The 11,659-nt window shown below is 37.4% G+C and overlaps 1 long non-coding RNA gene across 1 annotated transcript; it reads right to left on the minus strand.

Annotated features, from left to right (window-relative positions):
* Positions 1–225: 225 nt before the first annotated feature.
* On the minus strand, positions 226–2,969 carry LOC141992889 (uncharacterized). Its single transcript, XR_012640684.1, has 3 exons — positions 2,854–2,969; positions 1,603–1,729; positions 226–298 (listed from the first exon to the last, which is right to left on the minus strand). It is a non-coding gene; the product is annotated as an uncharacterized LOC141992889 (long non-coding RNA).
* Positions 2,970–11,659: the final 8,690 nt, after the last annotated feature.

An 11,659-nucleotide genomic window follows, 5' to 3' on the forward strand; every position in this document is an offset into this window, starting at 1 on the left:
CAGGATTGATTCCTTGAGGACCTGCTCCATGATTTTTCCGGGGACTGAGGTGAGGCTGACTGGCCTGTAATTCCCAGGATCCTCCTTCTTCCCTTTTTTAAAGATTGGCACTACATTAGCCTTTTTCCAGTCGTCCGGGACTTCCCCCGTTCGCCACGAGTTTTCAAAGATAATGGCCAATGGCTCTGCAATCACATCCGCCAATTCCTTTAGCACTCTCAGATGCAACTCGTCCGGCCCCATGGACTTGTGCACGTCCATCATGGAAGATATGCTAGCGGACAAGGTATGTGGTATGCTGTAAATCAAATAAATGTTCATTCTCCAAATTGTATATGTGTGTGGGTGTTAGTTTCCATCTACTTATGTTCAAGTTTGTTTTCCACAACAATATGGGTTGAAAAAACCTCAGTCCTTCCCACTTCCTTAGTTGTGGTACTGAGAGGTGACTATTTCTTATCCGTGTGACACTTGATTACTTTCAGGGTGGTAGCTGTGTTAGTCTGTATCAGCAAAAAAACTGGGGAGTACTTGTGGCACCTTAGAGACTAACATGCAGTGGGTTTTAGCCCACGAAAGCTTATGCTCAAATACATTTGTTAGTCTCTAAGGTGCCACAAGTACTCCACATTTTTTTTGATTACTTTAGTTATTCCGCAAATACAGGGACAGATCTTCAGGCCCTCCTCTTATCTAATGAATATTGTACAATCAAAATAAGATAAAGTGAGCTACGTTTCAGTGTTTAGACTAGGCTCTAATTATAATACTGCACAAAGTGGCTCGAATTCTCCCTGAAAGAAGGCTTTTGAACTGGAGAGTATTTGCTGAGAAAGATCAAAGCTCAGCGTTCCCATCCTGGACCTGAACTAGTAAAGTCCTGAGCACCTCCTGCAACATGCTGAGCACCTTAAGTTGCCAGTGCAGTTTTATATAAACACACAGAGTCAAAATATGTCTGGGTCTGTGCAGGTGCATTATGAGGGGGAGAAATGTGAAAGGAATTTCCATTTGGAAAGTGCATGCACGGGGTAGCCATTATTTGGCTGCAGGTGCTGGGGAGCACAATAGGGTATATGACAGCTAGTACTCCCTCCAGTCCTCACGGCCTCAGAGGAAGGTCATGGCCCAACAACTTTGTACACCAGTGTGCTGGCAGAATACTTGAGGGAGAAGAGAAAGATGCACCTCTTTAAAGGTGCAGCAGATCTCGCAGTTCACTGTGCTCCCCTGCAACCATTACACCAGAGGTTCTCAACCAGAGGTCCGGGGCCCCCTGGGAGGCTGCGAGCAGGTTTCAGGGGGTCCACCAAGCAGGGCCAGACTTGCTAGGGTCCAGGGCAGAAAGCTGAACCCCCACCGCATGGGGCTGAAGCCTGGGGCCCTGAGCAATGTAGCTTCATGGGGCCTCCTGTGGCATGGGACCCCAGGCAATTGCCCTGCTTGCTACCCCCTAATGGCGGCCCCAGTTTTTATATGCAGAAAACCAGTTATTGTGGCACAAGTGGACTGTGGAGTTTTTAGAGCACGCTGGGGGGCCTCAGAAAGAAAAAGGTTGAGAATCCCTGCATTAGACAATAGAAAGAAATAGTACATTCTTACACTGCAGCTCTCCTCTGTCCTCACGGCAGCTCTGCCTCAGAAGAAATGTAAATCAATCCATTTCGGGTTCCATCTACACCGTAGTACTTTTTCCATAGTCTTTTCTTTGTGTTTATAATATATTACTCTTTAATTGAGAAAGGAGGTGAAAGATTAGGTTTGACATTGTGCTTCTGCACTATAATTTTTACTATTATAAGAATGTGGCAAAGGTATAATAAATCCAGGTAATAATAATTCATGTAGCACCACTAGCAATAGTATTTGATAAGGTAGGTATCCTTATAAATACTTGTTTGTGACCATGTGATCATGCCTGATATTTTATCGTATACTATTTGTAACTTTGTCGTTAACTGCCTAAATTTATACATTAAATACACTGCTATAATTCATTTTGTTAAGATTATCTCACGCAACATTAAACATAGTTGTGTAAATTTAGCTCAATAAGGCTATGTTTGCTCTTGTTAGTCACCAAAAGTCTGGTTATTTCAGTTAATTATCTGAATTTCTGGGCAGATAATAGATTTAGTCAGTGGTGTAGTGGTAAAAAAAAAAGAAGTGGGTAAATTAAACTCCATATTCCCCAAATGAGAAACGGTAAACTATGTTTACCCGTGTTTTCCCTTGATTACACTACTGGATTGACTAGAAACATGTCAGGCATAAAAGACCTGACTGCTTTTTAAACATAACTATTTTGGAAGCGATTTATGGATATTTTCAACTGTGTTCATTAAAGGGAAAAATATTTTGAAACTATAGGCTCTATCCTTTTATCCCTTTTTCGCCTTACAGGCTGAATTGCAACCCTTTGATGTCTTTTTCACCAAAAAATAAAAGTAGTTATGAATTTATTTCTCAAAAGCACTTTTATTTTTGTATCAGTTTGCCATTTTTACTTCCTTTCTGGCAGCCCAAATTACTGTATTTTGAGAAGAACTAGAGTCCATGGTTCTGGGTTTTCAGACCATGAGGATGGTTTTCTGGCTGCTGAGATTCTGCTGCCACTGCTTTTTCCCCCCCTTTTGTTAATAAAAGCTTAATAAAATGTATTCATACTTTGTTTAGCTGCCTTCTAAAGCAACCAACCTCATTAAAGGTTATCCAATCTAAATTATTGGAAGCCACTCAAATTGAGAAAGTTGACGTACATATTATTAATCTGCCCCAATAGGCATTAGTTATTGTAAGGACTCAGACGTGAAAATCATTTAGGAAGCCAGATTCTACTATAGATTTAGGCACCTGGTTGACTTTTCACACTGGAAATCTGCTCCTGCTCCTGTGGATGTCAGTGGTAAAGCAGGTCCTTGGTGCCACCTTCCACAAGTGAGGTCAATGGGAATCTTTCCGGTGACTTCAGTGGGCACTGGATTAAGCTGATGGAGTAGTCCCAAGTGATTGCAGGATTATTTAATTTATACGAGAAAGTGTATAAGCCATAAGGAAAATTCCAAGATTTGTGCATTTTTATCACTTCTGAAAAATATGAATCTCAACACAATCTGAAAACCAGCAGTCCTTGCTCAGCCAAAGCTCCCATGAAGTCTAGACGTTAAAGTCAATGGGAGTTTTGCCTGAATAACGACTATGGAACTAAGTATGACAGTGCTCTTCCTTTCCAAATAATAGCAAGAGATAGAGAGGGAGAGATGGAGAAGTAGGAGAATCAGACAAAGAGGAATGCAAGGCTTTTCAGTCTCATCCTTACAAGGATGCATTTAATTTTAGATCAGAATTACTTAATTATTAATTTAGGATCAAAATTACTTAATTATTTTGTGACCAGTTCAGGAGAGGAAAGACAGCTGCAAGTAACATTTTAAAGATTTTTATTGAGCTCACATTTCAAATGTTATATAATAAATTAAAAACCAGTAAGTCAAAACTAACACAAGCCGAGATATCTTTATAAACAATACAACACAGCTGAAATTAATGTAGATATCTTTATAAAGAACACAATGTAGCTTACATCATTAATTCTTTTACGTCTCTATTTTTGTTCGTATATGAACAGGTTTGCACTAGTTTGTATTAATTAAATTTAAGTAGGATTTCTGAGACCAGATCACCATTAATTCTGTAGCCCTGATTTAAATCTGCAGTAAAACATTTCTCCATTTAGTCTGGTGCTTTTTTTGTGGCATATTTCATATACTAGTTGTCTCTTAATTAAATCCATGATGGCCCACCAACACAGACTATTAAAATAACTATACTTTGCAGCTGACATATTTATGAGACAGATTCATAAGAGTATAGACTGATACTTGAACTACTCACTGAGAAATGCTAATAAGATTATGATGAAGGTAAGATTAGAACATTCGTCTCTTTTCTCTTCTCTTTTTAGAGATTTATTTTTATAACTGCAATTCACTTTTTCTATTTCAAAAACATTGATGTTGTTGTACACACCAAGAGCTCTTTGAATGTGGAATTGCTGTGGAAGTGAAAACTAGCTAACTTAATTTATAGTAGATCAGGAAAATACCTAAGTGTAAATATATTCTCTTCTCATCATGTTCCTGGAAATACAAATGTTTACAGATAGCGGTAAAATCTTCATATGGTTTGACATTTTCAAGATATTGTATATTAACAAATGAGATTACCTAAGGGGTTGGGCTGAGATAAAACATTTATTGTTACCGAGTGCCAAATTGCTTCTTGAGTAGTCCTGTTGAGTTAAGGCTCATTCTAGCCCTGAGTGAGGAAGGACCTAACAGTTATAATGAACTAAATCTTTTGCTAGATATCTAAAACCTGTACAGTGCACCTCTTTTGTTTTCAAAACAGAACACATATTGGGATTTACAGTCTATTATATGGATTTTGAATATTGTTTTAATGTTTTAAATTTTAAAACTGCCTAAATGCACCCAGAGCATGGATTGGTACTTACACAAAATAATGAGACAAATCAATAAACTTGTATGACTTTAAGGGCGGCTTGACATATTTCTTACAATCTGACTTGTGTACATGGACATCTCCAAATACCCTTCTTTGTTAGGGGCATTCAGTGATATTTCTGTTGCTATTTGTTTTAGAACTGCTGGAATACTAAGGATTTTGAGAGGGCTGAGTTCCAGACTTTGGCATTTCTGATTGGTTATTATAATTCAAGTGGGAGCAAAATAGATAGAAATAGAGATGTGGTTTAATTAAGTCATCTAAAAACAGCATGGCTATATCATAGTAGAAGTAAGACATTCACCGCAATTGTGTGCATCTCTCTCTCTCTCTCTCTCTCTCTCATATATATATATATTAGATTTATACTCACTTTAAGATCCCTTTACTCTCTATATATGGGCCTCATTCACCTTTATATTAAGGGCCCTTCACACCACACTGGCAGAGTAAAGGGATCTTAAAGTGAGTATAAATGTAATTACAGCCCTTTACGTTTGTGTCCACATTAAGACCCCTTTGCAATGTCAGAGTGATATAATGGGGCTGTAGTATAAATAAGAAACAGGCCCATGTGTCCTTAAATCGTAATACACTCTCACATCATTACTTCATACCAATTTCCACTAATAAAAATGTCAGAAGTATTGAAAGTTGGACTTTCACTTAAAAATAAAAATACTTATTATATACTTCATCAGCTAGAGTTAGGGAGCTTCACTAAACACATTAAATCTAAATAAATCAGCCACACATACTCCTGACACTAGTAGTAATTAAAATAACTTGTTTCAGAAAATTGGTCCTATACAGGAATACTTACTGGCAATTATTTTTATGTTCTTCAAACCAAAGCTAACATAATTTAATTCACATGCAATGTTCTCATAAATGTGGTTCATACTGGGTTTTATATGCAGCTTAAGACTGTTAGTTGCCATTTTGAGCCTCACAGTAAAATAGAATTCAATATGTTGCTTTTTTTTAAAAGCATTGAGAAATGTTTGAGAAATGCTTGTCTTGGTCTAATCAACTGTGAATAATTTACATTCTGAGTCCAACTTCTCAGTATAAGTGAATATGACTTTTCTCAAAGCTTATAAAGTCTAATCAACTTGTTACATTCATCTAATTAAAGAAATCAGTTGCAAACTTTCAGGCATGATTTCATACCAAAAAGCTTTTTGTTGTGCAAAAGTCACACTTTCATCATGGTTTTGTTTTGTTTATTTATAATGTCAGGCCACCTCTTCCAAAAAATTAATATATGATCTTATAATTCTATGAGTCAATGTGTCTAACTAAAAATTATTTTTGGATTCTCCTACCTCCTGATGGACACACTGTATAGCTCTCTAACTTTATACAGATGCAGCTTTCCTGGTGGTTTTTTTTAGGCTCAGAACAGCTCTCACTTCTGAAACAGATTACAAATATGTGAGAACAAATGTTCCCCTCCATTTTGAAGAGTGAAAGTATGTAATAAAAGAGTTACATACAAGAGTGTGGATAAAAGCATTACCTTATTTTCTGGCCCCAGTTCTCTGAAATAGGTAACAAAATGTTAATATCGATGTCACATGGCACAAGTCAGTATCCACTGACTCCAAAATTACAAAGAGGAGCACAAAGGTGCAAATTAAAGGGGTGGAAAGGAATTTGAGAACATGTTTGCCTATCCCACAACCCCCAGGAAGCCCTTCTGGGGACAGCAGGTTCTGCAGATGGGGAGGAACAACTGATCTCTGTGGCACTGAATGAGCATCTTGGTATAATTTAGCACTCACAATAACAGATAGGATGTGCTGGCTCCCCTGCCACACTTTCAGTTCCTTCTGATGGGGGACTGAGGGGTTGGGAGAACTGGCAAGCCGGAAATACATGTTAGCACATCCCTTGCAGCAGTCAGGCTGCCATGGAAGCTACTGAGAGCTGGGAGGTCAATGAAGACAACAGAATGTCCAGGGAAATCTCCCAAGATCCTCAGGTTTCAGGGGCCAAATCTCCTGCCAGTTCCTTATGTGAGAGACCAACCGCACTACCCAATGGACACATTAGATAGAAACTGTAGAAGTGCTCAGATCTGCCATTTCCCTACCTGTGGAAAATCCTTAATAGCAGACAATTTGGTTCATAAAGTGGACATATACCAGCTATTGCTCAGCACATGCTCAGCTACATTACTTGTTTGTTGTAGAGCACAGAGACATAAAGAATTGTGTAGCACAATATAACTGAAAACTGCTATTTGTGTCTATGAATGCTAGGATTGCACTGCCATTCTGCTTTGCACACGGTCTTATGGATGGGAAAAGAGGGACATAGACTAGGGTAACCTTGAATCGAATCATTTGCCTATTAAGCATCCTTTTATATGAGAATCATTTTAGATCCATGCATTGTTGTCCAAACAAGGAACTGTCATATGCCTATATACTCTTTTTAACTCTAATTGATGAGAGAATATTTTCATGTACATATTGGACCCACACAAGCATCGTAGGCCTGATAGAATAGAACCACTAGAAAAATTCTGTTTATATATTTGTTTTGCCCCTTCGTTTTTTGATGATGGCAGCGCTCTAAGTTAAAGCAATAACTACATAGAGGCATAAGTACCATCAAATGCTATACTAACAGTAATTGATGGGATTTACCACAGACATCTGGAAAACATCTGGAAGAAGCAGAGCAAGTGTCTTCAGCAGTATCAATAACTAGGGACATACTTAGCATTTGGAGATGACCAAGAGTATACAGAAAGACCCCCGGAAAAAAATTGCAAAAATTATATATGTATAAATAAAATTATAAATGTATAAATGTATAAATTATATATGTATATTTTACAATAAAAACCATGAATTCATTTCATTAGTCTCTGTGATTTCTTTTGTTTACTTTCTGCAAACATTTATAGAACTAAATATTTCTGAAAAGATTTTCATGAAGAGAAAAAGTGTTGACCTTGCAAATGCTCATGTGTTTGTCTCAGAATTTTTAGCAGCCATCTTGAAAGCTCTTTGTGAGTTTGGGAGATATTTACTCAGGAAGCATAAACAACACCATGTGACTTAGGTGGCCAATCAAACAGCAGAGCTAGCAAATAATCAAACCTGTAACCATGGTAAATCGTTCATAGATTGCATTATATTAACATAAACTGTTCATTGACTAATTCTAAATAATAAAATCAGAATTTCAGACAGGAATGGGGCTAAACTAGTCTAAAATATTTGCTGTAAATAATGGGTACAGCACTAAATGGGGATAATACCCTCAAGAACTGGGGCAAAGAGAAATCTAAAAGATAGGGAGGAGAGAACATAGAGCAAAAAGGCAAGAAGGCTGAGAGAAGGCAATACAAGCTGTCAGGGTTCCCTCCCCACTCTGAACTCTAGGGTACAGATGTGGGGACCTGCATGAAAGACCCCCTAAGCTTATTTCTACCAGCTTGATTAAAACTTCCCCAAGGCACAAATTCTTGAACAGTACGCTGCCACCACGAAGTGGTTTAATAAGGAATCAGGGAAAGGACCACTTGGAGTTCCTGTTCTCCCAAAATATCCCCCCAAGCCCTTACACCCCCTTTCCTGGGGGGGCTTGAGAATAATATCCTAACCAAGTGGTTACAAAGTGATCACAGACCCAAACCCCTGGGTCTTAGGACAACAGAGAAATCAGTCAGGTTCCTAAAAGAAGGATTTTATTTTTTAAAAAAAGGTGAAAATCACCTCTGTAAAATCAGGATGGAAAATAACTTTACAGGGTAACAAAAGATTCAAAAACACAGCAGAACTTCCTCTAGGCTTAGTTTCAAAGTTACAAAAAACAGGAATAAACCTCCCTCCAGCAAAGGAAAAATTCACAAGCAGAACAAAAGATAATCTACCACGCCTTGCCTTTTACTTACATTTTTTGTCATATGAGAGACTTTTAGGATGGTTTATAGGAGAAGGAGTTTTCTGACCTGATGCTTCTCTGCTTCCCAAGCGAACACACACACAAAGCTTTCCCCCACCCCAAGATTTGAAAGTATCTTCTTTCCCCATTGGTCCTTTTGGTCAGGTGCCAACCAGGTTATTTGAGCTTCTTAACCCATTACAGGTAAGGAGGAATTCTAGGCTACCCTTAGCTGTATGGTTATGACACAAGCCATGTAATTTTGTATGAAATAGAGCATTATTTTGTGTTTGTACAGCACCTTGCAAAACAAGGACCTGGTCCATGACTGGGGCTCCTAGGTCTAGCACAACACAAATAATTAATAATAATAATAATAATTAATAATTAATACATGTCAGCCTGCAGTAAGTAGAAGGGATAAAGTGTGGGGACATGTAGGAATATGCTCACTATGAAACAATGTTTTAAGGTTGTCTCATTCCTTAATAATCAAAATGTCAGTAAACATTCTATATGTAAAATCTTTTCCTGAATTCACAAGCATCCACATTATCATTCACTTCAAGCACAGACTTTAAATTTCTGCTTATTCCTGTATTATCACAAGCACTTTTTCATATTTTCTTTGTTATTAAGGAAAATTATTTGCCTCCACGTGAAACACAACATGTCTAGCAAAGCTCTTGGGCTGAATAGAGCATCTCCTTATATAGCACCTGATGGTTTTGACCTACATAATTGTACCTATTTTCTGAATTCATGCAAATATTCCTTCTATATTAAAATGAAAACTGTTAACCAGAATGAATTAAAAAAATGTAGAATTTAAGAGTAACTTGGCCTATTCTAGTCTAGTCTATATAGCTTATTCCACCCTTATCACTGTAGTATCCGAAAGCCTTCCAGTAGTACATAGTAGAACTTGGCTCATGTTCATAAAGTCACACACAGAAGCATGGGGACAATAAGAACTTGTTTGTCACTCGTTTAACGTGGCTATTGAAATTGCTAATTTTTTTTTGTATCTATAATCAGATCTTTATGCAGACAACTTTTATTTGTTCGTTCTTTAACTATCAGCATTCCTGACTTGGGAGAATACATTTAAGATTATCATCACTTGAATTTATTGCAGGGGGATCTCATGCACAGGGTGACTCTGTCTCTTCCGAATTCTCTTCAAAGGGTCAGGTTCAGATCTGAGATTCATGGCACACATCATTATGTAGCTATGTGAGGATAACTGTACTTCTACTTCATGTCCATTTCTGCTCCAGTCACAGGCTCGGTCTCCACATACTTTATGAGTGAGGTTGGTGAAAGAATGGATGCTACTTCTCTGAAGCACTGGCTAGAAGAGCCTTGTCTCTGTTCTGCAGTAGTGTCCATGGATTGTTGGATGATATCAAAATCACCAAAGCTGTCATTTGCAGGAGATTCCTTCCACTAGTTGATTAAAATGATTTATTAGTCACATAACACCATTGTTTTCCCAAAGAGCAGCTTATGCCCATTGTTTATTTCTATTTGCATGCTGTTTAATAAATATAAAATGTAAATAATTGGTGGAAAAGGTTCAGAGAAGAAGTGAGATCAGAGCAGGGGAAGGGTGAGTGACTGGCACACAGGAATGGGAACCACACAGAAAAAGGCACAAAGATGAGAATGGGAGAAGAAAACAAACAGAATGGGTAAGCAAGGAGGCCTGTGCAAAGGGAAGATAGCAAAGGGGAGAGTAAGAGGAAATGCAAGTAAACATGTGAGCAGTTAATACTTTTAGTATAAAACCACAAAACCCACTGCTATCTGACTGTCACTGTTGTTATAAAAGTTACTCTAACAATAGATAGAAATATCAGGTTTTGATTTTTCTAAACTGTCCATTGTAAGGCTTCAGTTAAAATAATGTAAGTGTACCGTATCTGATCCCAAAATGCCAGGCAATATTAGGTTAGAAATAAAATCTTGCCTCACCCTCTAGTCTTATACAGAAAACTGAAAAAGTCTGAGTACTCTAAGTTAATCTATTGCATGTACATGCACATCTGATAGTTGCATAGGTAAATTAGGCATGCATGAATGTATGGGCATACTTGCACATGACTTAAATTCAGAAATTTGGGATTCAGCCTGAGATAAAGAACCTTACACCACTAGACCACTGGAGTAGAGGGGGTTCAGGCCACTATTTGACCAGACTTTGAAAGTAGGTTCCATCATCAATAGTGATGTTCTGAGCAAGGACAAAATTGGCAGCATCAGCAAAGAACATTAGTCTTTAATCTCAGATTGTGCCACCCTTACTCAGGCTAGTCACGTGTAAATCACTATGGGCTAAATTTCAAAAGGTGTCTAAAAAGATGGGCACCTACTGTGATTTTAAAAGCGCTTATGCACCTAACTCACTTTGAACTTCTGTATCAAGGAGCACACAGCAAACTTAATTCAACTCCTTGTCATATCCATGAAATTCAGAGATGGGTCTAATCAGCAAAGTTCATATTGAAACCTATATTTTTTTAAAGTTCCATTGGGGGTTGAATCAGGAGTTTAGTTCATTCTATTAAAATAAAGCTTAGAAGCTAGCCACAGAGTTTAAATCTGGACCAACATTTCCAAAGCGTGAAGCTGTTCAGTGGTATCTCATTATAATAGGTCCTTTCATTACAGAATCAGAAAGTATTGAGCAATGTGACCTAGTATTCAGCAAATATTTATTTTGTAAACATAGGTTATTCAATAATTGCAATAGTTTCTTAGTTCTATGGACACATACAGCAATCCGAGAAAACATGGCAAAATCTGTGTAAATGTTACACAGACAAAATAGTTATTATTCTTTACTTTAAAAAAATAAATAATAGATTATTAGTAGATACAAGCCTAGGAGAGCGTGGCTTACATTTGCATGTTAATGAAAAACCATTAATTGCATATTATTTGCTATGTAGAGTAGTAGAAATATATATATATGTTAGTGGCCATAAAAGCTGTCTCTTTCCTAAGACACACATGAAATCACCCTCTGCAATACCGCGGGACGGATCCAACTCTTTAAAACAGCCTCAAAGTAAATGAGATAGATTTGTCTATGCTGCTTTGCAACATGGAAGTATGGCAGCTCATTTTAAATAAAATAGTTTTAATAATGTCACTACTAATGTCTATTTGGTCATTTCTCTGAAAAACTGAATTTTAATATGAATGTTTCATTTTAATAAATGAC

This window comes from Natator depressus, chromosome 8 (genome assembly GCF_965152275.1).
Source record: "Natator depressus isolate rNatDep1 chromosome 8, rNatDep2.hap1, whole genome shotgun sequence".
NCBI lineage: Eukaryota > Metazoa > Chordata > Testudines > Cheloniidae > Natator > Natator depressus.